At 39.0% G+C, this 23,928-nt stretch overlaps 1 protein-coding gene and 1 long non-coding RNA gene across 4 annotated transcripts in view; one reads left to right on the forward strand and one right to left on the reverse strand.

Moving 5' to 3' along the window:
- The window catches only part of LOC143900533 (terminal nucleotidyltransferase 5C), a 117,437-nt gene that overhangs the window by 65,633 nt on the left and 27,876 nt on the right, over positions 1 to 23,928 (forward strand). The window contains exon 1 of one of the 3 annotated variants that reach the window (XM_077411990.1): positions 5,377 to 5,468. The exons of the other annotated variants lie outside the window; for them this stretch is intronic. The gene's annotated coding sequence lies outside the window, so the exon portion shown is untranslated. Of the gene's footprint in view, positions 1 to 5,376; positions 5,469 to 23,928 lie in introns of those variants that run through there. 3 annotated transcript variants of the gene reach the window in all.
- Positions 5,135 to 7,319, reverse strand: LOC143900539 (uncharacterized). The gene is made up of 2 exons (XR_013257813.1): positions 6,880 to 7,319; positions 5,135 to 5,450 (listed from the first exon to the last, which is right to left on the reverse strand). It is a non-coding gene; the product is annotated as an uncharacterized LOC143900539 (long non-coding RNA).

The following is a 23,928-nucleotide window of genomic DNA, read 5'->3' on the forward strand; positions in this document are numbered from 1 at the left end:
CATTCGGAAATGGTGAAAATGCCAATTAAATTTTTGTTTATGGGAGCTTGTCAATTCCAAGTGGACGGAAGATCGATCTCTGGCGATTGTCCCGGAGCAACACGCGCGCATATTTATCATTGGCACCTATCGACGTCCGTTTTGATGCATTACTCGCCGGACATACAATGTCGCGCATTGCGGCATTTTCTTTATCTTGCCCGCGATCGAATGTTATTAATGGAATAAGGCGCGTACACCTTGCACGCTTCTTGTTTACGATCGCAACGTTTTTCTTTTATTCCCGCGATGTTACACGGCGTTTAATGCGTCACATCTGCGACGATCTCCCTTTTATTTTCCATGGTCGAATATCACGCGTTCGCTGTCCATTGGGTCAAGTGCGGATACGAGTATCATTATACATATACGCATATATTTCGTTGATATTTATTTTCTTTCATTATTCGCACAAAGTGCGGTATCGCCACACATTCTCATTCGTTCCCGTTGGCTTTTTGTTCGCTCCTTTGCGAACCACTATTCGGTCAACCACGCCTTCTTGTTTTATATCCGTTTTATATCCGTTGCTCCGCCTCTGTCGCCTGTCGTGTCCCTTGTTATTTTTTATCGCTCAAAACTTTATTTTCTGATCCTCTCTTCTTAGTGCACCAACGGGATGATTGCCTCCATGCGTTACTCGAATAAAACAAGGCGTCGCCGTATCCGGTTCGAACAAAATACTTTCACAAATTGTGCTAAAACCTTGAGTTAATATAATATATGCAGATTAATGAAATAATAACAGTGACGTTCTGTCATTAATCCTATTGCCTTAAAAAGTTTGAACGTTTACGATGTTTAATTGGGTCATTAATTAGATTAATTGACCCAATTAAGTTTCCATCGATGAAAATATTCATTATGATATAGAGATATATAAACGTGTATTATATGATACGTATAACGTACGTCTTATCGGAAAAGATTATAGTCTTTATATTCGAATTATTTTCTGCGCCATATTAACTGAAGAACTAAAGTTAGAATCGTTTGTTACGCAATATAAATGCGGTTATTAAGTACCGCCTAGCGTAGTTGTAAAATAATTATGAAGAATATTGCTGTTGACATCGAGTATAATTTTTGCTGATAAATATTCGCGCGCGCGAGATATTTTTATCGAGAGGTTTATGACGGGACGATGTTTAACCAACCGCCTAATTTTATAATAGACCTTTAACCGTTTATGTTATTACGATAATATTTTTACGATAATTGGCGCAATCTTGGTATAAATATTATATGCTTCTACATAATCTTTATTTTACTTGGCATTTACAGCTAAATTCCTTATCTATACGTCGCATGCGATCCAAACTCTACTCAAGATATAGAAGCATTCATGCACGCAAATTGCGTCACACCATAATTAACATTCATGGTATGGTATTAATTAATCATGCAACACGCGATCCTTAGGATCAAATGCGAAATAGAATACTGTGATATTCAATATTATATCCTTCAAAAGATTTTATTTTTTTCAAGTCTATCCTGATAAGTTTAGTTTGAATATTTTCTAGCGTAAGCGTTGATTTAAAAAATCTCGTCTATTTATTTATTTTACTTGTTATAGCTTACTCTGCTGTTAAAAGATCCTGACTGCCTTTTCTGACTGCCATGAAGCAGTTATAGTCTTTTTTTTTTTACTGAAAGGCAATTTTTTTACCGTAATTAGATTCACCTTTTAATATAATTCTATTCGATCAATGCGTATATAATCGTGATGTATACCAGCGAGATACTTAGTATCTTTCATGGATCGTTCACGTTAATGAAGCTTGAGAGAAAATTAGCTACAGCAATTGTAGTCGTGCTAATAATTGAGAGCAAATATACATGGCTTTCGCGATCAGTTCCGGCAGACATTTTCACTTCGGCTGTAGCGAACATAGCGGAAATCAATCTTCAGGAGCGGCAGAAAGCTAGGGCTTTTCGAACTATTGTCTTTTGACGTTTCATCTCGTTATACTTGTACACTCGATGAGTCTATGTGTAGGCTTGATGAGTGGCTCATATCTACATCATCGTATAATTTTGTTACGATAGATTCTTGGAATGATTCCAAAATGTCGAGGTTAAATAGTAACTACTTAATCGAAAGGTGTTCAAAACTGGTAAATCAAGTTGACGAAGGTCGTTTGTTGAAAGAAAATATCTTAATTTCTCCTACTCTGTAGATTATATCTCATAATGAAATGGAAAAGATATAAAGATAATTATGATTCGTTGCCTGAAATGAATTTAATTTGCGAAAACTGATGTCATTTGCATAAATTTGCATAAATGCGTCAATAAACGTCAATTTAACTCGACAGAAATTTACGCTCATTTAAAATTTGCACAATCGGCGATTCACTGTTGAGTCTTTCCGTCTCTAAATCGACAAATCTGCAATGCAACGCTCTATGGTCCGAGACACCCTGTATATTTGGAGCGCCCGCGCCGAAGTAAGACGTAAAGCCGTGCGTGTCCACGGGCGTTCGAAACAGGTGACGGCCGTCTAAGGTAAAAGTGCGTAATTAATGTTCGTCTAAATACGGCGGGCGAAAGACTTTACCTCGGGCGCTCTGACTTCGTCGTGCGGCCAATTAGAGGCCGGCGAATGTCGGGCGTGGCGAGAAACGGCCCCGAAAGTGGTCAGGCTGAATTGCGTTACCGCAAATATATTTTCTCCTTCGGTCCCTTTCTTCCTCTCTCTCTCTTTCTTTTTCTTCCTCTCTCTCTCTCTCTCTCTCTCTCTCTCTCTCTCTCTCTCTCTCTCTCTCTCTCTCTCTCTCTCTCTCTCTCTCTCTCTCTCTCTCTCCCTCTTTCCCTCTCTTCGTTCCGCTCCTGTCACTTCGCGCCTTCCATCTTATATCTTCTTTCTCGATCAACTCTCTACCCGGCCTTGATGTCCGGTTATTTTTCTTTTAACCGTCACGATTTCGCCATCGACGACGATCACGTGTCTCACGCGTGTAAAACATGTCTCCTCCTCGCATTTATGCATTTCTTCTTTTTTTCTTCTTTTTCTTTCCGTAACGCAGAATTGGAGCGTGCAGCGTGGTACAGTCGGTGGAAGCCAGCTCCAGAATTATGTGGAAAGGCAGAAGTGAGAATGTTCTTTTGCGAAGCTGAAATCGACTTTGCCTTGACGGCAATAAGAATGACGGCGGGCGAGTATTAAAGTTATATTGTTGCAATTTGTAACTATACAAAAATATGGCGTAATATAGCGGTTCAAGTTATCAAGATATATTATACTTACAAAATTTTAAAAGTGTTATTACTGATAATGTACAGATATTCCTATTAACTTTTCTCTACAACTTTTCTACTATTGACTTCAACGAAGGATACTCGATTATATACGTCCGGATATGTGTAATATTGAATGTATTAATATAAACACAGCGTGCCACTACTCATAGCGTATATTATTACGGTGTCCGCCGTAGCGAAATGTTGGCGTACGTTAAAGGGTGTAATACATAATATACATATGTGTAACGTAATAAATCCCGCGAAATTACATATTATAAAGCGATATATTGCGTAAGGTATAATACATGAAATTAAGAGCTACTTGAAATTCACCAATCGGCTCATATGACTCGAGATAACCAATTTGAGAAGTACAACCCTAAGTTAAAGACGCAACGATTTCCCAGATATATCTGCATTTAAATAAAATTATCAATCGTGAATAGGAAGTCGGTTAAAAATGTATACTATGCAGAACTTAGATGTTGAATGTAGAAGTCGTAGAAGTCGTGCTCGTTTAACGGTCTTCGTAGCCTTTTGTACGGCCGGTGCGCGGCGGTTCGTAGCTTTGCAGTAAGATTCGCAGAGAAGTGGAGCGTTGCGAGCTGATCGATAAACGTCGCCGCGCGAACCGCGCCAAGCGACGTTTCGCCGATCACAGTCCGCTTCGTTCTCTCGACGTCACCGCGCTTTAAATGCCGAGAACGCTCCGGTTTAGCCCTGCAAAAGGAACGTGTGGCCGGTTTTCAAGGTTTGCCGGCACGTACCAGGACGTGGTATGCACGTGGAAACGCTTGTACCAGCACTGAGCAATAACCGATCTCGTTATGATTGGCAAATCGAGTGCGTGAGCGTTGCTTCGCGTATGCTGCGTTTTCTCCTCGGTCGCGTAGTTTTTTCTCTTCCTTTTCCCGCTCTGTCCGCGTTATTTTTTTCTCGTCGTGCGACGTGACGGAAGGCTTTATCTATTTTTCTTTTGAATCCATAAAGCGTATTATAAGCAACAGATATTGCTTTATTTTGCTCCTTTTTTCAGTTATTAAAATAAAATGAAAAACCATAACGTGTAAAATAGAAACCTAATTTTACGAAATCTTTTCGCACGCTTAAGCGTTCGCATAATTAACTCTGAAAATATTCCTCCGAGAACAGATTCCCTTTGAATTCGCCGGGAATTGTTTAAAATCACGTTGCGGTCCGAGAAGAGAGCCCCGCGCCTCTTTCCCGCCGAGATGAACAGAAATTCTTCGACGGATCAAAAGCGGCGTTCGCGCTCTCACCTGCTTGCGCGGCGCGTCGTTAAAGTGTTACTGTCCCTTTCTGCATCTATTTTACGGTTATTTCGCAAGCGTCGCGGGTTGCGTCACGAAGCGCGCGCGCGCGCATTGCACGATTGCAGCGCGTTCCCCTCGCTGTTGAAATCCGCGCGCGAGACCGCTCGAGCGTCTGGGAAATTCGTTTCGATCGGGCCGAGCCAGGGCAGGCGGCCGACCGCGCGGAAAGACGCCGAGCCCATCAGAGAGATCGCGTTCTCTCGCTTGGCCACTCGTAGGAGGAGCGGTCGCGTCTCTGTCAAGGCCCTCCGCGTATATTCTTATCGAGGTGTCCCACATCGGTGGATCCGCGAGGTCGTACTACCCGCGGATGGCGACGCCGATCTATGGTCGCTCATCGTGAAAGTCGCGCGACTCGGAATGCGAAAGGAATAATGCGATCGTAACGCGAACGTCCGATTAGATGGGTAACTCCGAAAATTAACTTTTCGCTGAATCGACTTTTTCGTAGAGCCTCAGAAATGGCGTGTAAACTTCTGCTCAGCGAAGAACGTAGTCAACGCATTTATAAAGTCAATTAATAAGCATGCCTTTTATTTTGTACTTTGGTTCGATGTAATTCCTGTATTATACATTTTGATATTGAATATCATATATGTAATTCGTTCGTTTATCGTAGTTATGAGTTGTTGACGTCAACAACGACGTAAAACAATGATGTTGTTCTTATCATTGCTATTTTTGTAACACACTGATAGGCGCGATCCTTTTATTATACATATGTGCAGCGGAGCTTCATTTGTCAGTGTCCGGTTTAGCGGCGTGACGTCGACTCGAGCTGAACTTCCTCAACGATGTTGTCAGGCATTTGATACCTGTCTCGGTCATCTGTTTTATTGATCAAAGGTCGGTCACTCTTGCTTAAATTAAACCTATAAAGATTTAATCTGTACACGGGAATGCACTGATCGTTATATGATGGATTTATCAGTTTTGTTATCTTTACTCACGTTTTATCTGTTAATCCTACATACGATTTTTGTAAGCAAAAAGCTTGAAAATTAACAGATACTGCTAAAAGCAAAGATATAAATCTTTGAATATACACGGAAAAAAATAATATTGCATTATACATCTAATTGGAAATCCCGTTAATACGATAACAATATTAATGAAACAATTATTTGTTTTACTAAAACAAAAATATTAACGTATTAAATTAACAAGATTATTTCCAATTACACTAATGCTGTTATTTATATACATTATTTTTTACCGTGTACGTATGCATTATGAGGAAAATTTTAGCTGAAAAATTGTTTGCAAAAATATTGCAGAACTATTTAGTAATACTGATGTAATTGGGCATTGTGTCATTCACATTAGACTCATCAAAAGTTAGCGTATAAATGTTTAATTAATAATCCGCGTCTTGCCAATCTTAATGGAGCTGAAAAATAAACATTCGTTGTAGTATCTTAATGTTACTAAATTTGCAAACGTAACAACAAAATGCTGTATAACATCTGGAAAGAATCATCTATTTTAAATGACAATGTTCCGTTTGAGAAGCTTATGGGGAAGGAGAGATCTCGTGCTCTGTTTCACATTTTTACCTTGTATTTAGCATATGTATAATAAGAATATACATCGCTTTATATATATATTGAAAAATTTCAAGAACGCTATATGGGCTCTTTTGCCTACGGATTCAATTCTATTGTACGGATATCCATTGCCCATTTATTTGCTCGTTACAAACGTATATAGCGATTGAATTCGTATCGCGAGGCGGTGAGAGTGCAATGATTCGCGCGTTCTCAACAGCTCGGACGCTCGGAGAACGTCGAATCGCCGAGATCCATTTTTACTCTCGCTCATTGCTTAAGCGTGATCGAGTGAGAACTCTAGGAACAAAGAATATCGGCTCTTATCTGAAGTGCGATAAAAAACTTGACGTATATCTTTTGCCGTTGTAGAATATCTTCGAATAAGGTATAGTAGCATATACGCGGAAGACTGAAAAAAGTGTTTACAATTTCCTGAGCTGAAATTATCGCCAAATTAATTGTCAAATTCGGGAGCGTGTTATTCTTTTTATGCAATTTATTTTGTATGGCAAGTATATTGGTAAAATAATCGAATAAATTCTATTTATATCGAATGGCGTGGAAATATGTTTCGACGTCACGCATTGAAATAAAATACAAGAGGAGTATATACAAATATATACGCGGGTTGCGCACCGATATATGTCTTTTGATGTGGTCGGATTCTTTATCAGGTTTCTCACTCACGTTCTTACATCCCATTGTACCTTATGCATGAAGAGGTGTATCGGAGAGCTATATTTATCCGCTCCAAACCCTCGTTTCTTTGGTGCTGTACGGAGTATCGCGCAGCGCCGCAACCGTAATCTCAGCTCGCAGCGTGCCGACCGTGATGATAATAAATAAATGGCGACGGAGATAGGCGCGAAGAAATGGACCACGGGACGCGGCCAAGTGATAAAACCTCTTTCCCCCGTATCGTTTTCGAGCGGATTTGTAGGCGGAACCCCGCTCGCGCGCGTCCGCAAATAAGTCGGCGCGTTGCCTATTATAGATACGCGATTACGTCCATTATGCAGCGGAGTGTCCGTCGCGAAAAGTGATCCTCGTCGGGTTATATAAAACGAGTTTATTCGTACTGACGTGGCGCGAATTGGCGCTATAACTGCTGCGTTAACATTGTCTCTTCGTGCATTATTGAAAAATCTCCGCGCGCAACTCATAGACCGTAGAGTTATTATTTCGATAACAGCGCCGATGATTAATCGCGAGTGCGATAATTAAATCCCGGCGTGGCATCGCGTGGTTGCGTAAAACGTCGTGGATGCGCTGACTCTGTCCGTCCGCGGCGCACTCTTTATCGCGATACTCTGTTTTTCCTTTACTCGATCCCCGTAAGGAGAGAACTAATCTAAGCTTGACGACAAATTCGCGACGTCTTTATAAAACCCATCGTGACTTAATGAGAAAATACCGTTTCGACACGACGGACGACATTGTTCTACACTTCGCACTCTCATTCGCAGGTGAAACGCACCTATACTCATCGAGTGTTGACTCTGCGTGCACGCCACTCATTAACTACTCTTACGAGTCAACGAGTCCCGAGAAGCTATTAACCTCTCGCGAGGATACAACGTAAATGTCAAATCTCTCGAAAATTATTACATGATCGTCGTGATAAATGTAACGTTAACGAGCAGATCCGATTTGTTTCGACTGCTCGATGCCGCTTATTCGATTCTTTATATTTTTTACTGGAAAAACACCACAAATTTAATGCACGAATTAAATTTACAAATTTAATGTAAATTAATATTACATGTATAAATTTAAAATGTATAATACTGGATACTGTTACACAAGGATACTGTTATTGAATTCTCATCGACATAATTACTCCGTGTTATTTATCTAAAGTTATAAATACATGTATAAATTTATGCATATTACGTAACTTGGCAAATTTATAGAATGTTTACACATTTAAATAAAACAGCGGCGATTAATTAAAAAATCCTGTTCTACGCAAGCATTTCAACATTTGTCAACGCATGTATCCATTCCGCGTTAAACATTTTTGGAAGCGTGAAAATGGCATCGTGATATTATTTAACGCTTTCACGCTTGCCAACGTATCACCGGTGACAAAAACAGTCGTTGTGCAAACGTTAAACGGCAGTGAAAGTATTAAGTAAGTTGTTGATGTTTCTTAATTCCGTCTAATCATAAATAATTGTTTCTCGCTTTTTCGACGTCTACAATTTTACAATCGTGGTTTATGAAACGATTTTATAAAACCAGTCGGGATCGATTTTATTATATCGGATTATATGGAAATGGCGAACGCGCGCTCGGATCTCGCGTTAGTTTTATGTCCCGTATCTTACTCGCCGATAGAGCCGGAGATATTTCACGCAGGCACGACCCGCGATTGGCTCCACAGGAACATTCACTCGCATTAGATTGTTTCTGTTGGCAGACAAACGTCAGCTCGTAGCGTAAGAACAAACGAAAAGTAAAATCGAGAAAATTCCGAAGCTTTATGAGGGAACGTTATATAAAAAATCATAAAGGGGTCTATTGAACCAGATATAAGTCGGTTATCACAAGCATCACAAGCGCGTTTGTTACGCAATTACAAAAAAAATTCTTTTTAAATACCGCGATCGGTGAGCAAATATTGAACCACTAAAATCTGTCAATTATAATCGTGTCTTTTTTGCACCAATGAAATGTAAACTTCGGACTAAGGGAACTTGGCCTTCGAACTATTGTCCGATCAAAATTAATCATCAACATATATAATTATTAAGTCATTTATTACCATTATCATTTTGCACTGGTTTTTATTACTTAAATATTCCTTAACAATTTATTAAAGTATAATTAAATTTATGATTTAAAAAAGAGGTCAGATGTAACACGTGGCATTATAGAAAACGTTACAAATAAGTTAAAAAAACTTTTTGTCATACTCATTATTGTTTGGTCTCGCGGAATTTAACTTTTTGCATAATCTCCAGTATTTTCCATTCTGTATTTTCTACTCATTATTTCTCTCTTTGATATGCTTTTAATGCGTCGCATAAAATGTCGAATTACACTTCTTTTTAATGATAAATCTAAGCAGCTAGGAAGAATTGCGTTTGAAACAGTGCGGAATGCGAATAAAAGAGGATTATATAGGCATCAGTCAGTCACAATGTACCATTGTAGCACGCTCTGGAACGTGCGGCATTATTCTCTTACTTCCAGATTCGCGATATTTACCTCCCATTCAAAAACTCGAATCAAATCCACAACATTTTTTTAAAAACGGACCATGTCAATAACAGCGCGCGAACAGAAACGCATTTGTTCTTTTTAATCTTGAAAGAGAGAAAATTCTTTTAAGTGTTTAATAATGTATTATATGAAATATAATTGAACTTTCTAAAATTGAGTAAATAAAATTTCTCAGTTACACGATTTCAATTATAGATTTTGATCTTCGAGACACCGTTACAAATCAAAAGTCACGTCGATTCGACGCAATAGTTGCATAATAAAAGATCGCCGTAGCAGGATTAAGGATTAACATTCACATACATATCGTATCCTCGTGTGTCAAATGAAATTATCAAGTCTCTTTCTCTCTTAATATCGAAAGCGAAGCGAGTGGAGCCGCCGCCGCCGCCGTCGCCGCGAGGCGAAGGGGAGATCCACTTCCTGGTTGCTATAACGTTCGCTTTCTTTGTTTCGTTTGAGAGCGAAATCTGTGTGCGAGGCGGGAAAAAGACCGGCTCGCGCGCGCGCGCGCGCATTCGAGCACTCATCGCGTGAAAGTACGAGCCTAGTTTATCTGACCGACAATGTTGCAGTATTATACGGGGCTGCGCGCCAAGCGCCAGAACCCAATGCTTACCGCGAACATGACCTTTTTCTGGTATTTAGAATAGCCAAGACATTTGCAGAAGACGCTCCGCCGCGCTCTCTTGCCGCGCGAATCAATCTTCCATGGCATTCTTTCCCAGGATGGCATTAATGACAATAATGACAGCGATGACAGAAGGAGCGACGTGTGCCCGGCTGCCATGCCGTCGCGCTCGTCCTCGCGAAATTCTCTCGCCGCTTTATTGACGCTCTCGGTGTTTCCCTTCTCGTGCGATTACGCTTTTGGCACGCTGTCTCGTTCACAAACAAAATCGAGCGTTAGTTCACGCCGCGAATACCTAATGATTTCGCGAACGCTGGGAATTAACGTAATATACATGTTTCACTGTCCTCTGTTAATTTTCAACGTTTGCTCGACGCTCCGTGGAATCGATATATCGTTATGAATGAGAGAGCCGCGCACGTAACAAGCGACAAAGTCATGCTGCAATGCAAATAATGTAAGAGAGTTTTGTTCGAGATAATTGAGCAATTATATTCGTATCGGCCTGTGTACAGGCTATTATCAAGATTCGCGGTCGGTTGCATAAGTGCACGTAACGTGGTTTGTCATGACTCGACTGATGGTGATGCGATACCCAATATATTGTCATTCAATCGAGCCACGTAAAAACTAAGGGTTTTTTTCGTCGTTTGCCGCCCCTCCCCCCTAAGAAATTGTACGTACATTGTCAGTAAGGTAAGTATAATGAAGAAATGCTCAAATAAAAGCGTTATCATTTATTAACAGAACTGAATACATCTTTATTTCACGTAATTATCGGAAAATGTATAACTATATAAAAATATGAAATATAATAGATACAAATATAAAATTTTTAGCTTATGAATTTTTTTCGTTATGTAAATGTATTTTTATAATCTTACGAACGGTGCTACGTTAATCCGAAAATCCCGCATATTTCAAATTTATTCTATTCCGAATCTCCGCAAGTTCGCACGTTGTTCCGATACGATTTGCATGGAAAAAAAAGTTAAAGCTGTTACAAGGATAGAGAGAAGCCTCTCTCACGTATTGAACGGAGAAGTTTCGCATGTGTGTAGAGTCGCTATACCGCCGCTAAAGGCTATAGAACATAGGTCGCGCGACGTAATGGTCGAAATAAAAAAAATATATATATATCACAGTAGAAACGGGTCGCGAGCGTGCGATTTCGAGTGCACGATCGATCGACAAATTGATAACGACGCGAAGCTATGCTAATGGGACAAATCGTTGTCGTTCGTGGGATTCCGATTCCCGACGGTATCTCGCGCAACTCGTATCGCCGACAAACCGGTGAGTTCGCGTGCCGCGCCGAGGACGTGCATTCACGTAAGTCTCCGATAGCTTTTGTGCAACGTTGCTACGTCGTAATGATCACCGGAGCTAATTAGGTTGAGCTCCCGGAGTGTTTTAATTCCGATCGGCTTTAGTTAGCTCCATTTTTGGCGACGTTACTGTTCGTTTATTTAGCCATTTGGGACTAATGGACAGCAGGCACGGCCCGTGAGTGAGTTACGAACGAGTTTTTTCTTTCTTTCCTGCGGTTCCGATAAGAGAACAACGTGTACTTATGATAAATTGTTGCGAAGCGTTGTGCGTGATTTAAACTCGACTGCGTCACTCTTCTACAACTAATATGTTTATCAGTAAAAATAATGTATGCTCTTAGAACGAGGAGACTTGTGTCGACGAGTTTAGTGCAACGGCATACGTATTTCTGAGATACCTAATATCTATTTTGAAATGTGGTATTATATTTGATGTCCAATCAAGAATTCCGAAACTTTTGTATTTGTAAACATATTTACGGAGCAGCTGTTGTGAATTTACATTATAGTTTCCCGACCGCGTGTTTGTCGAATATATACAAACGATTTCGTAAGTTGCCTCAATTGTTTTCAATCGGCTTCGCCAATAACGGGTTTCTGCCCGTAATTATTTCTTGACGAAAATTACAAGATTATAATTGACTGCAATATGTATATAAGCAATGCTTATATATGCTTATATATTTTTGGTTAATTATTGAACAACGTAAAACATTATTTGCAAAGTGACAATATTTAATATCCTGAAAATAATAGACAATAGACAATATTTTCAAAAATATACGGGAAACAAATGATGTTATAGTAACAGTATTAGCTAACGGAAATCTAATTGAAAATAATCTTGTTAATTTAATGCTGTTAACTAATGCTGTTAATACAACGCATAATTTTGTTCTGCATAGCTTTATCTATTGACACAAGTACACAGTGTCGATTACACTGAAAAGATGATATTTGATTCGTGTATCAATATGTTAAAAGTTAAAGTGCAGCATTCGACATATAATAGAATCGCACGATCTTTTATTACGCGCATCGTGCTACTTGTTGAAGATCGAGGCTGTTGCACCAGAGGTCGTACATCGAAATCGTCCCGTCACGTACGATGACAAGCAAAATGAAACTCAAGGAGTCGCCTTTCACGGAGGTGTTTACGGTAGTGGAACAAGACGTCGTCTTACTTTGACACGTTGTTTACGGCGGGGCAGGCAATCTGATTCTGTTACGGCTACGCTGCGTAGTTTGAATGAAACTTAACTGATTGCTTTTACGTTTTTCAATCATAATGCGCAATATACTTCACCGTCTTTATAACTTGACGCAGTTATACCGACAAACAATGAGATAATAATTCTACTAATTTAGAAATAGACATATAAGTTTAGAAAATACGATTAAAAATTTTTTTTAATGTATTAAAATCAAATAAAATATCTATTTATATGATATTACGTCAAATATGCAATAATAATATTACAAAATTTGTTGGATCACGTAATGTTTACTTTACTTAATAACTAATTATAGGATACGTGTATTATCCATAAAAATATATTCTGTAATACATTCTGTATTCCAGTCTATAATAATTGCAGGAAGTTAGATAATTTAAAAAAAATCACTGATGTTTTTAGAAAAATTTGACATACATTTTGCACGTCGTTCACGTTATCATGACGTCGAATTATGCAACTAAAACAAACGCGATAAACGCGAGCGATTCAAAATATGCAGATTATGTCGGCGCACAAGAAACGCCGTTATCATGTTAGACGTACCCCATAATGTTCCTTGCAATATACGCATTTTACATTTCGGCACGTCGCTTAGCGCCACGGCACAATTCGGTTACGCTTAGCCAGGGTAAATTGGGGGGGGGGGGGGGAAATTGCATGCTGGGTCTCGCAGGATCCATAAAGCCGTCACAATTTCGCGCGACGGCGGAAACCGGTTACCGAAAGTTTCCTGATGGCAGACTACCACGAGATACACGGGAAGCGAGTAGCAAGAGAGATATAGAGAAAGAGAGAAAAACCGAATAAAGTCTCGGAGACGGAAGTAGCTTTTGTCTCTGGGCCAGCTTTCATCCTGTTGCATTTAGAGATTCCACGATGCACGTGCACCGGGTGCCATTGTTTTACTTCGGGACTTCCTCGTTACCAGAAACACGTCTGTGTCTCTGGCCTCCGGTGCCGCAGCGTCGCTTTATTGCGACGTTACGTTTTCACCATTAGTCATCTCCCCACCAGCAAAATTGGGCTATTACCAATTCGCGCGTTTGCGTGCCTCGTGTTTGTTTAAAAGGAAGCAATCGAAGGAAGACATGTGTGCGTGATTCCAACACGAATTTGCATGAAATAATTTATTATTCCCGTTATTTCTTGATTGAGGAACGATAATAACGGTATATAATAACGATAATATTTCGAATGAAAGGAAACATTTTGATCAGTGCATATTTTTGTAAAATAATACATTATTATCAATTGTTTTATCAAAATATGTTATCATTAAACAGAGATATTTAACTCTCTTCTTCTCGTCAAAAAAGTGCACGAGTGACTGCGAATGCCTTTGGCAGTCCTGAAGATGAATATTGGAAAGACTTCCAGTGAATATTACTATGATTAATGTTGCTTTGACTTGAAGAAACTGAAATGATATTACGTAACTTTCAGGACGAATATTAGACATCGTCTGGTGGAAAAAAAAACACAGAAATACTGTATTCAAATGTTGAATTTAAATGTAAATTTTACTTCGAAAAAGATTTCTAGTAAATAACAATCAGTCCATTTTACGAAGAGATAATTTTCTGCATAAATTATATATATGGATAAGAATTCAAATTTCCCCTTTCTCTCTCTCTCTCTTCTCTCTCTTTCTCTCTTTCTTTTTTTCTCTTCCTTCTTTTTTAGTTAGAAATTATGCTTTACACATTATACGTACATTGTTTCTTAACGGCATAAATCTTGCGACATTTATTTTACGCCACGTTTGTTTTGTGCCACGTTGAAACTTATTGCCCACGACTAGTCCTCGGTTTTTTTTTCTTTCTGGATACCGATTGCCAAGCTCGCTTGGACGGAAGTCTGATAATCGCATATGCGTCAACAACATTCATGCGTTTGTGTGCGCCGCAGTTACGCAAGCTGAAGTTTTCAACCGTAGAGACTGGACCTCCGGATAACTACGAGGCTTCGGACTAAATCGATAATCGAATATACATGTTTGCGGTCGTTTCTTACATCGCGCTGATCGGATAAATAGTGACGCACGGAGTATTTTAATTAGAAGTTCTCTCCATTGATGCTTTCTTGCCAAGTCGTTTAAGAACTATGTTTAAAAAAATCCACAAGTTACTGTGTAATTTACAGTCGTCAATTTGTATGTCCTGCGAAAATTATTAGATAATAATTTAAATGACAAATAATGTAGCAGTAATGAACTTTATGCGTTTATAACGATTCACGCCGCGATATATTTGCGTTTCTTTCGGGAAGTTATAATCGCGATTGACTACCAAGTAATGTGGCTATTTGAATATTGTCAATAAAAGTCTACGTCAGGGAGTTTTTTTTCACATAAAATATTATGCAACGAAGATTTTGAATTCGCAGAATCTTTATTACGTGATACACAATCGTGACTATATCAATTCTATATTGGAATTTTTCATGTCTCGACGAGGTTTTTTTCCCAGCGAGACGACCCGCGTTTTTATGAATAACGGATATCTTCCGAGTATACGAGTTAATATGGTGTGTTTCGATTATCGTGGATTCTTTGATACTTACTTATATTCGGCCGGCACTCTTTCCGGTTTAACTTTAAAGATCGAAGTCCCTAACGCAGACGTGACACCAAACGACATATAGGAGGTTGATGCGCGTCGGAGTATTATTCCGACACGCGACGATTTTCGCCCACTGCGTTTACGGATTGGCTCGTGGAACAGATGGAGGACGCGCTACGATAATTTTAGACATTAGCGACATTTTCGTGTGTGTCAGTGGGTCACCTTAACTCGTGAGAACGCGTTTTCTCGCGCGCGGTGCACACACAGAACGCGTGATCGAACGACCCTCCGAAACGGAGGAGAGGTGTCAACCGTGAAGAAATACCGAAGCGTGTGCATGTGTGACGAGCGAAAAGCGGTCGATGATCCGCAGGAATGTTCCACAGACCCTTTTACTGTAGCTTCTCGGTGTCTGTCACAGAATTCCATCCGACGCGAAAACAAAGCGGAATCAAGTATCCTCTCGCATTTTCGAGATTTATGTCTGTCACGAAATTCCATCCGACGTGAAAACGAAGCGGAATCGAGCACCCTCTCGCATTTTCGAGGTTTATGTTACAGCGTAGTCTTAATTCATAAGGTAACACTTTCGGAGAGAAACTTGTTGAAATTGTATTCTTTACTTTGCTCTACTCGTAACATTACGTTTGAATATTTTACACGTATCTGTTTAGCAGATTGGGAGTTTCTACTTCTTAAAGAAATTGTTTAAAGGGAAAGATAGAGAAGCGCAGAAGAGAGATAATAGTACTTAAAAGATCACAGATATTAGCCGAGATTAAATTAATCTACCGATCGTAGTCCAGTCTAACTTTATGATTTCGCGCACTATCGTTAATCACATAATAAGTTGCAGTATATAATGAATAAAGTTCTATCTTTCATGCGCGATACCGCCGTTTGTTATCACAGAAAATTATCGTCTAATTGAAAGCCTTACTGCTGACTAATTGCTATTTCCATTATGGAAATAGCAATTATTCAGCAGTAACTTGAAGGTACATCTCCACACCGTGGGCAACGCTCGATTTTAAAAACATGAATCTCAGATCAGTGTATTTTCAATTCTTCATCCGAAATTATTCCAATAATTGGAACGATTTAAGCAATAAAAAGTGAATCTTTTGTCTATGCGCATCGATCGGGCGAGCGGGTATTATTCCACGCGCGGACTTGATCGTGAAATTAATTTGCGTGTACCTAATGAGCTCGGCCGCAAAAAAATTGCGGCTTATTTTATAGTTTGTTTGACGTCAGTCGTTAGCCAGGCGCTTCGTGAATGTAAATTTATCCGGTTGGGTAATACACGCGCTGCGCCGCGCGCCGTTCTCGCAGAAACGAGAAACGCCACTTGATCCTTCGAATACGGATACCGCTCCTTCTCTCTCGTTGTTTCCTGTCCTTGGCCGTACCTCTCTCTTCGCGCGAGAGTTCGATCATGGGCTTCCCTTTCCTCCGAAAGGTCGCCGATCAACCTCGGTCAGATACATCTACTTCGTCTCGTAAAAGGGATGGTGACGATGAGGTTGTACAAGGCTGCCCTCTTACAAACTGGATTCTCTTCGGGATTCTCTTTCTCGCTCTCTTTCTTTCTCTTCGACTCGTTACTAATACGAGGAGGAGACTCGTTAATTGGTTGTCGAGTAATTTTCTTCAGCTCGGTTTTAACAGCTCCGAGGCAAACCATAGAATCTATCTTGTGAACTATTTTAATCTATTCTTGGATCAAAAGAACCTACATTTATCTGCTTTTTCTTCTAATTTTTTTTTCATACAGTCCGATCTCAGTGCGCTTTTTATTATTTTTCTTTCAAGTTTAGTTATAATGATCGAATTAGAGACAATTTTTTAATCATATATGAAAAAAATTTACTAAAATCTTTTGTTTTAAAGATTCATTATACAATTGAAATTTATTATAAATTTTGGAAAATAATTGTAAATTTAAAATCTTCTATAATTTAACTCCACTATAATGCACATTATGTTGTTTTCTGATTTCTTAATTTTTCTATTTCCAAAATTGCTCTTAAGTGACCATATAGTTTCTTGAATATCTTTTTGCACTTGACATTATATTAAAATTGTTTTGTAAATTGGACAAGTCAAACGTTTGAAAGAGTTTAATCGCATAGAGAGACGTATAATTAATCCAAAAATAATACAAGATGTAATTGCTCATAAAAATTAAAAAATATCCTTAAAGATATCGTGACGAATGTGATTGGAACAAGCACACAATGTCGCTGATAATTGTAACTTGCGATAATCGTATTCTGCGCCGATATCGTTGCACGCTTGAGCCGCGTTGGCTTGATATAATATGCACGGCGACTATTTTTGGAGAAACGTAATCGCTAGAAGAACTGCACAAGAGATTTAAAGAAACATGTTGATCCTGTTGTTAACTTTTGACTCTTGGTCCCTTTGACCCTTTGACACAGGATGCGATAGGTTCTTTCCGATATTTCGTAACAATGTTTAGAAAAAGATATCTACAATGTGAAAATCGGCAGACAAAGCGTAAATATTTTGTATCGATATGCATGGGTCTGTATCATCGTGAGTATTCGGCACGAAAATCATAAATTTAAAAAACCTTAAATTTTTGCGAGACTCATGCGATAACCGATTTTCACTTGAAAGCTTTTCGGATAATCACTCAAGTTCGAAATATTTAAAATGCTTTACGTAAAAAAAAAAAGTTTAAAAAATACAAATTTTTTACCGAGAAATTATTAATTCCATTTTTTTGTATTTATGCGATTAGATAATACGAGCGGCGCGCGCAGCTCGCACGCAATTTATATAGAAGTTAAAAAACTTACACGATAAAATATTAAATAGCTCAGTAATAATCTTATCATTTCGATCCAACGACGTTCGAATAGTTTCGTTAAAAAATATACATAATATTTTTTAAATTATACTCAAATGATAAGAAAGTTTTTATATATAATGCATAATAATATTAAAGATAATGTAATTACTGCAATTGCACGCGATGCTTAATCGTCTACAATTCCAGACTTCTGAAGTCGTAAATAGCTTGCATCACTTGCGCAGACGACCGAGAGAAAAATCGTGCTCGTGAATAACAACAATATCACCAATCTTTCAAAATTAATGAATGTTTAAATGTTCGTTAATTACATTGTTGCCGTATTTGACCTGATATACCGAGGTTATATATTTTCGATAAAGAGCAAACAGCCCAAAGGTTGTTAATGCGTATCGTAATGTTATTTGTTAACATGAAGCAACAACGATAAATCGTGCGAGCTACACTTTCCGATTACTCTATATATAAAATCTGTGTGACAAATGCAGCCGTAATTGCACGTATAATTGGTATATTTCATGAGAAACTGCATATCATTAATATCAACGATTTGGATTGCTAGAATATGAAATCAGGAAAAGTCGATATTCTATACGCTTTGAAAAGCGACTCTCGCTCCATGTTGTGCTGTGTACGAGGATGATTCTTTTACGTAGACATAGAATCGTATTTTATAAGGTATCGGGGTTGACGTTAGGTAGTAACTAGCTTACAATTAGCAGAAGTCAAAGGTGAAATATCACGGGTCGCGATAATGTTATATATGCTTTAAGTAAGTGACAATGTAATGAATAACGAGATAATGGGTATGAAAATATTCGATAAAGAATCTTATCTATAATACGCGTTTATTTACCACATGTACGATTTTATTTTAATAAAAAGTTAATTCAAGGCAGATAATATGGTAATGTTTTACTCAGATTTACGCTATTGATATTAAAATATAAATAGTTGCAAGATTAATGAGATTTTTCCATCAAAATCTTGCTGAAGATGGCACTTATCCAATATTAAGATATAAAAAAAAGATTCTAATTTAGAGAGATTACGTAAATCAAATATTAAATAATATCAAATATTAAGAGCTCTCTATAATACAAAAGAATTTTTTTTTAATCATACGCTGCAAATATCAAACTCAGTTATCGCCGATATAAATAATATTAATTATCTTAATGAATGAATTATATTATATCTACTGATAAGTGAATCGAGACAGGTATAATTTCGACTGAAATTCTTAGAACATTAAGATTATAATCTCCACATTTAATTTTTGTGTCTTTATTAAGTTTCAATCATTGACGTTAAAAAAAAATCCGTGCTTCACTTCGAAACTGTATTTATATGTAATATTATACATTTATGAGACATTCCAAACTCTGCTAGTATAGATGCCGATAAATTTTCAACATATATCATTATTCTTTCGCATAGCTTCACGTGCATTCTTACTCACGTGACGGGATTCTACGTGCGCATGTAGAGGGAAGGAGAAGATTTGTGAGGGAACGAGAGGTCGAAAGTGCGATCCTGGCAAAGCTCCTTAAAGTATTACGTATTATTGAACTCGGCTCTTTTAAAGCCGAAGTCTTAAGGTGTGGCGCGCAGAGCTTTTAGCGTTTTAACGTTCAACGATTATAATGCTCAACGAAACAATCCGCCGAGCGGGAAATGTGGGGATGCTTATACGACGAAAGCGCATTCGTTGCGTTGCATTGCGCGGCGCGATGTTAACGATGTTTGCGCGATTAATTCACACGTGGCTTTGTCGCCGTCGTACCAATGTAAAACGCACGCTGCATTGTTATGCATAAATAGAGTTACTTAATGGCACGAAAATGGGAGAATTTTATAATAGCGCGGCCGGCGCGGATGAAGAACAGATTTACCCGTGAATTACGCCGCTCGCGCTCGTCCGTCGATGACACGTACAAACGTACTTATCCGCGACATTTTCTCGTCGCGCGAGGCTTAACGGGCCCTCGAGATGTCTCGATACTTTGCGCTCCGAGCGATCCAATCGTTTCCAGTTGTTATGCAATCGCGAAATAAATTATCATTCCACTGTGCAGCATATATTTTATGTAGCATATTTATCCTTTGTATGTTACATATTTATATGGTGTCACAATTGTTTGGAGTTTGAAACGTCACAAATTGCTATAAATAAGATTTACATTTATTCAACATTTGAGATTATTTTCTTTTCTATTAAAAAAGTCGTTAATATATACTAGAAGTAATTTTTGTCTGCATTACGCGATTATAATAAATTATTTAACGCGAGGAACGCACACATAATTTCGCAAAATTACTTCAAGTAACGTAATCGCTACGCCAGTGATGTATGCTCTCCTAATAAACATAATTTAACTGAATCGCACGTCTCTGCGTATACCTAATAGTTAAACCGTACTGCAAATTTAATCGTCAAGAGATAATCTCACGTTAGTTGAAAGCTAACTACATGAATATCTATATAGAATAACTCGCTTTGTTATACGTGACCGTCTTCGTCGGCTTTTTGATAAACAGAAATCCATTCAAACTAAAGCAGTATACCTACTCTCCGCCTTCGTTGTTCGGCACGTTTGGAAGCCTGATAAGAGTTTCTTTACCGCTTCGGCGAAACGAGTAACGGAAAATTTCTATCATCATTGTTAACAGGATTAATGTTCTGCCCCATGATCTTGCAACAGATGATGACCGAGAGAGTACTCCGGTAGTTGAATCGCGTTGAAGCCGGCGCGAACTTGGTCGACGTAGCCATCAAGGGTTTGCTTAACCTCGGCAAGGTCGCCGCGTTTCCTGGCGAAACCCCCTCGGGTTTCCCCCTCTATTATCCTCCTTTTTCTCCGTCCCCCACGCGTTCGCGCGCCCCGTCCTTTTCGCTTCCTTTCTCCTTGCCGCCCGTCTCTCGACAAATCAGTCGATACGATGTCGTTTTTTCTCTGTCCTCTCTCCTTCCCCTATCACATCCCTTCTCTTCCTGCGCCATCGCATCAGCTCAGTCGTATTTTGCGAAAATAACAGAGGTGACCCCGGTCTAACGTGACGTCAATGATTCGGTGACGGTTAATTTATTAATTTAACGGCCGTTTGTGTGGATCTCAACTGTTTTCCTTCCTTATGCGACCACGAATCTGATCTTCTCTTCTGCTTTTGCTTTTGCTTTCAACGCTGTATTTTTATTTAGGGACGGATCCTACCTACGCACGAAATTCTCTCGAACTCGTGGCGACGACAGAAATTTTCCATTTCTCGCTTGAAGAAACATTTTCAGACTTCCAAAAGCGCTAGATAACGAAAGTACAACATATCTCGTTTATAAATTTAGCCTGATTACATTCCTATTTAGGCGATGGAGCTGATTGTGCTTTTTTATTAGACAATTAATACCTCCGATATAACATTGCGGTTGATATCGCAATCTAAATTTCTTTAAAATTAAAGTAAAATGCCATGTTTTTTTTTTTACAAATTTAATATTTTTGCGTGAGATATTAGAAGTATTATTACTATTTTTAGAGATAAAATAATAGTATATGGGATAAAATATTGCGTTAACAAAAAAAGAATATTATTTTGCCATGTCAATACTGCTGTATACAGAAAAGTGTACTTTATATGCTGGCTGTGTTAATTTAACTATTTAACAGGTGACAGATGAAGAGATCAAATTCCCGGTATCTTATCTCCGGTATCTTATAACAGAGAATATCGTGAAAATTGTTTATAACTTCAGTCTTGACCTCTGATTGTATATCACGGTGAAATACCTACTTCGGCATGTGTGCACGGGTTAAAAGTTGTATGCTAATTTATGATAATCGTATTTAATATTATAACTGTTGTCGATTATGCGAATCGCGTTGCATCACGAAGATCTAATAAAATGAAGTTCAAGGACTTCGATGAATGTCGCAACGTGTGTGCCTCGCACGCAGCTGCGCGACTGTCACGTAATTATAAAACCAGTTTTGGCATAAAAGAGTTTTGCAAATTCTGATCTCTAAAAATAGGACGTGTATATTCGATCAGCGCATATACGTGTGTCACGTGTGTGTCGCGTATATGTAAACGTAAGACGAGATCTGTACAAAACGATTGCGTAACAGTAGTAGATCCAAGAGTTGATTTCTCCCTTCCAAATTTCACACGCGGGAGAGCCGCTCGCGCAATTCGCGTGAAATTTTAATGTCGAATCCTCTGGCAATTCTAGGGAAAAGTAGGCAAACGGATTTGTGTGTGTATCCACGTTCGTGATAGCGAAACGGATGCGCGCGCGCGTTTTACTTTTAAATGCGCGACTCCTCGGCGAATCAGGACGTGTTTACGACCGGGGAATTATCCGGCTGGAAAGATAGTTATACATATATACGTGGAAAAATTACGGCAGAGCCCGCGCGATAAGCTGCCCGCAAGAATCGGGATTGTGGGTCGGGGAGGGAGGGAAGAGTACGACACGTGATACGGGAGTGGGACGTACTATCAGCGCGAACGCTAGTCAACGCACCGAAGATCAATGACCAATGACGTCACACGGTTGGTTCGCGTTGCTCGCGCATACGTAACCGCTCGCGTTACTACACCACGCGCGCACCCAGGATCATCCACACACGCCAGCCGCGTACGCATATATCGCGGTAGTAAATTTATATACGAGAGAGGTGCCTCGTTTCGTCTCTCGAGCATCCTTTTTTTCCCCCTCAAACCGCGTCAGATACTGCCATTTCGCTATCAGCGAGCTCTCGTGTTTCTCTTTGCGCTTTTTAGCTCTCTCTCTCTCTCTCTCTCTCTCTCTCTCTCTCTCTCTCTCTCTCTCTCTCTCTCTCTCTCTCTCTCTCTTTCTCTCATCGTCTCTCATTTGTGCATGTTTCCTTACGTCATCTGCGAGAGAACTATTCTTGTATGAGCTCGTGAAGATACGTGATCCATCTAAGAAGAATCCGGTTTTTAATTTTGAGAAAATGAATATTTTTTACCAATAAATTTTCGTCTGAATATTTTATTTTCATGCAGTGAGAGATAGCTTACTTTTCTCGTAACATCTTGTATTAAAATCAATGATAATTATTCCATTTTTCTTTATTTTTAAACAGTTCTTTTTATTCATAAATCACATGATATATTTATGAACATAATACATTTAACAGGTGTATCTCTTACGTATGTATGTAATTGTAAAGAGTGGAAATTAGGAGCGGTTCGGGCTAATTTCCTAGTCGTCCCCCCCCTGCTCCCCTCCTTCCTTTCTCGTAGTTTACATTTTATATGAGAAAGAAGTGCACGTTGATATTCTCATTATGCCCGATATTCCCACGTAGAGAAACCACGTAAATTATATAGTCTACAGCAATCCTAGTCTCGTTTATATGTGTAATCTACGCGTAGATTATCTAAACTATTATTTCATACCAGCCCCGGGCCCATCTCTATATGCACAAACAATAAAAGCGTGCATGGGATATCCAGGGAGAGGCTTCAGGCTTATGTATATGAAAGAAGCCGCGGATTAAAATTTTCTTTTTCAACTCGCTCCACGAGATTAGAGACGTGATGTCTCGTTATTCCGGTTATCTCGGACTTATCGCGTCTCTCTTCAACTTCAGATGAAAAGTCTGTCGCCGCGGTGCACGCAGTCATCCCGCATAATATTTTCCTCCCGCTAATTCAAAGACAGCGTCAGCTTCAACGGCACGACGATTCTTGTTCGCATCCTGGGTTATCGATAAGTGAGATACTCAAAGTGCTCAACGGCATAAACTCGGCAGATACCAATATCGAGAGAAAGGAATTTGAAGCTGAAAGACGTTAGAATGGGTCAAGTATAAATTGAGTTTCCCCTTGGTTTTATTCCAAGCGTAGTATTTTTAAGATGTTAAGTACCTTTATTTATGTAGACGTCGCGAACTC

This window comes from Temnothorax americanus, unplaced genomic scaffold (assembly GCF_048541705.1).
Source record: "Temnothorax americanus isolate GAGA-0224 unplaced genomic scaffold, ASM4854170v1 Scaffold3, whole genome shotgun sequence".
Lineage (NCBI taxonomy): Eukaryota > Metazoa > Arthropoda > Insecta > Hymenoptera > Formicidae > Temnothorax > Temnothorax americanus.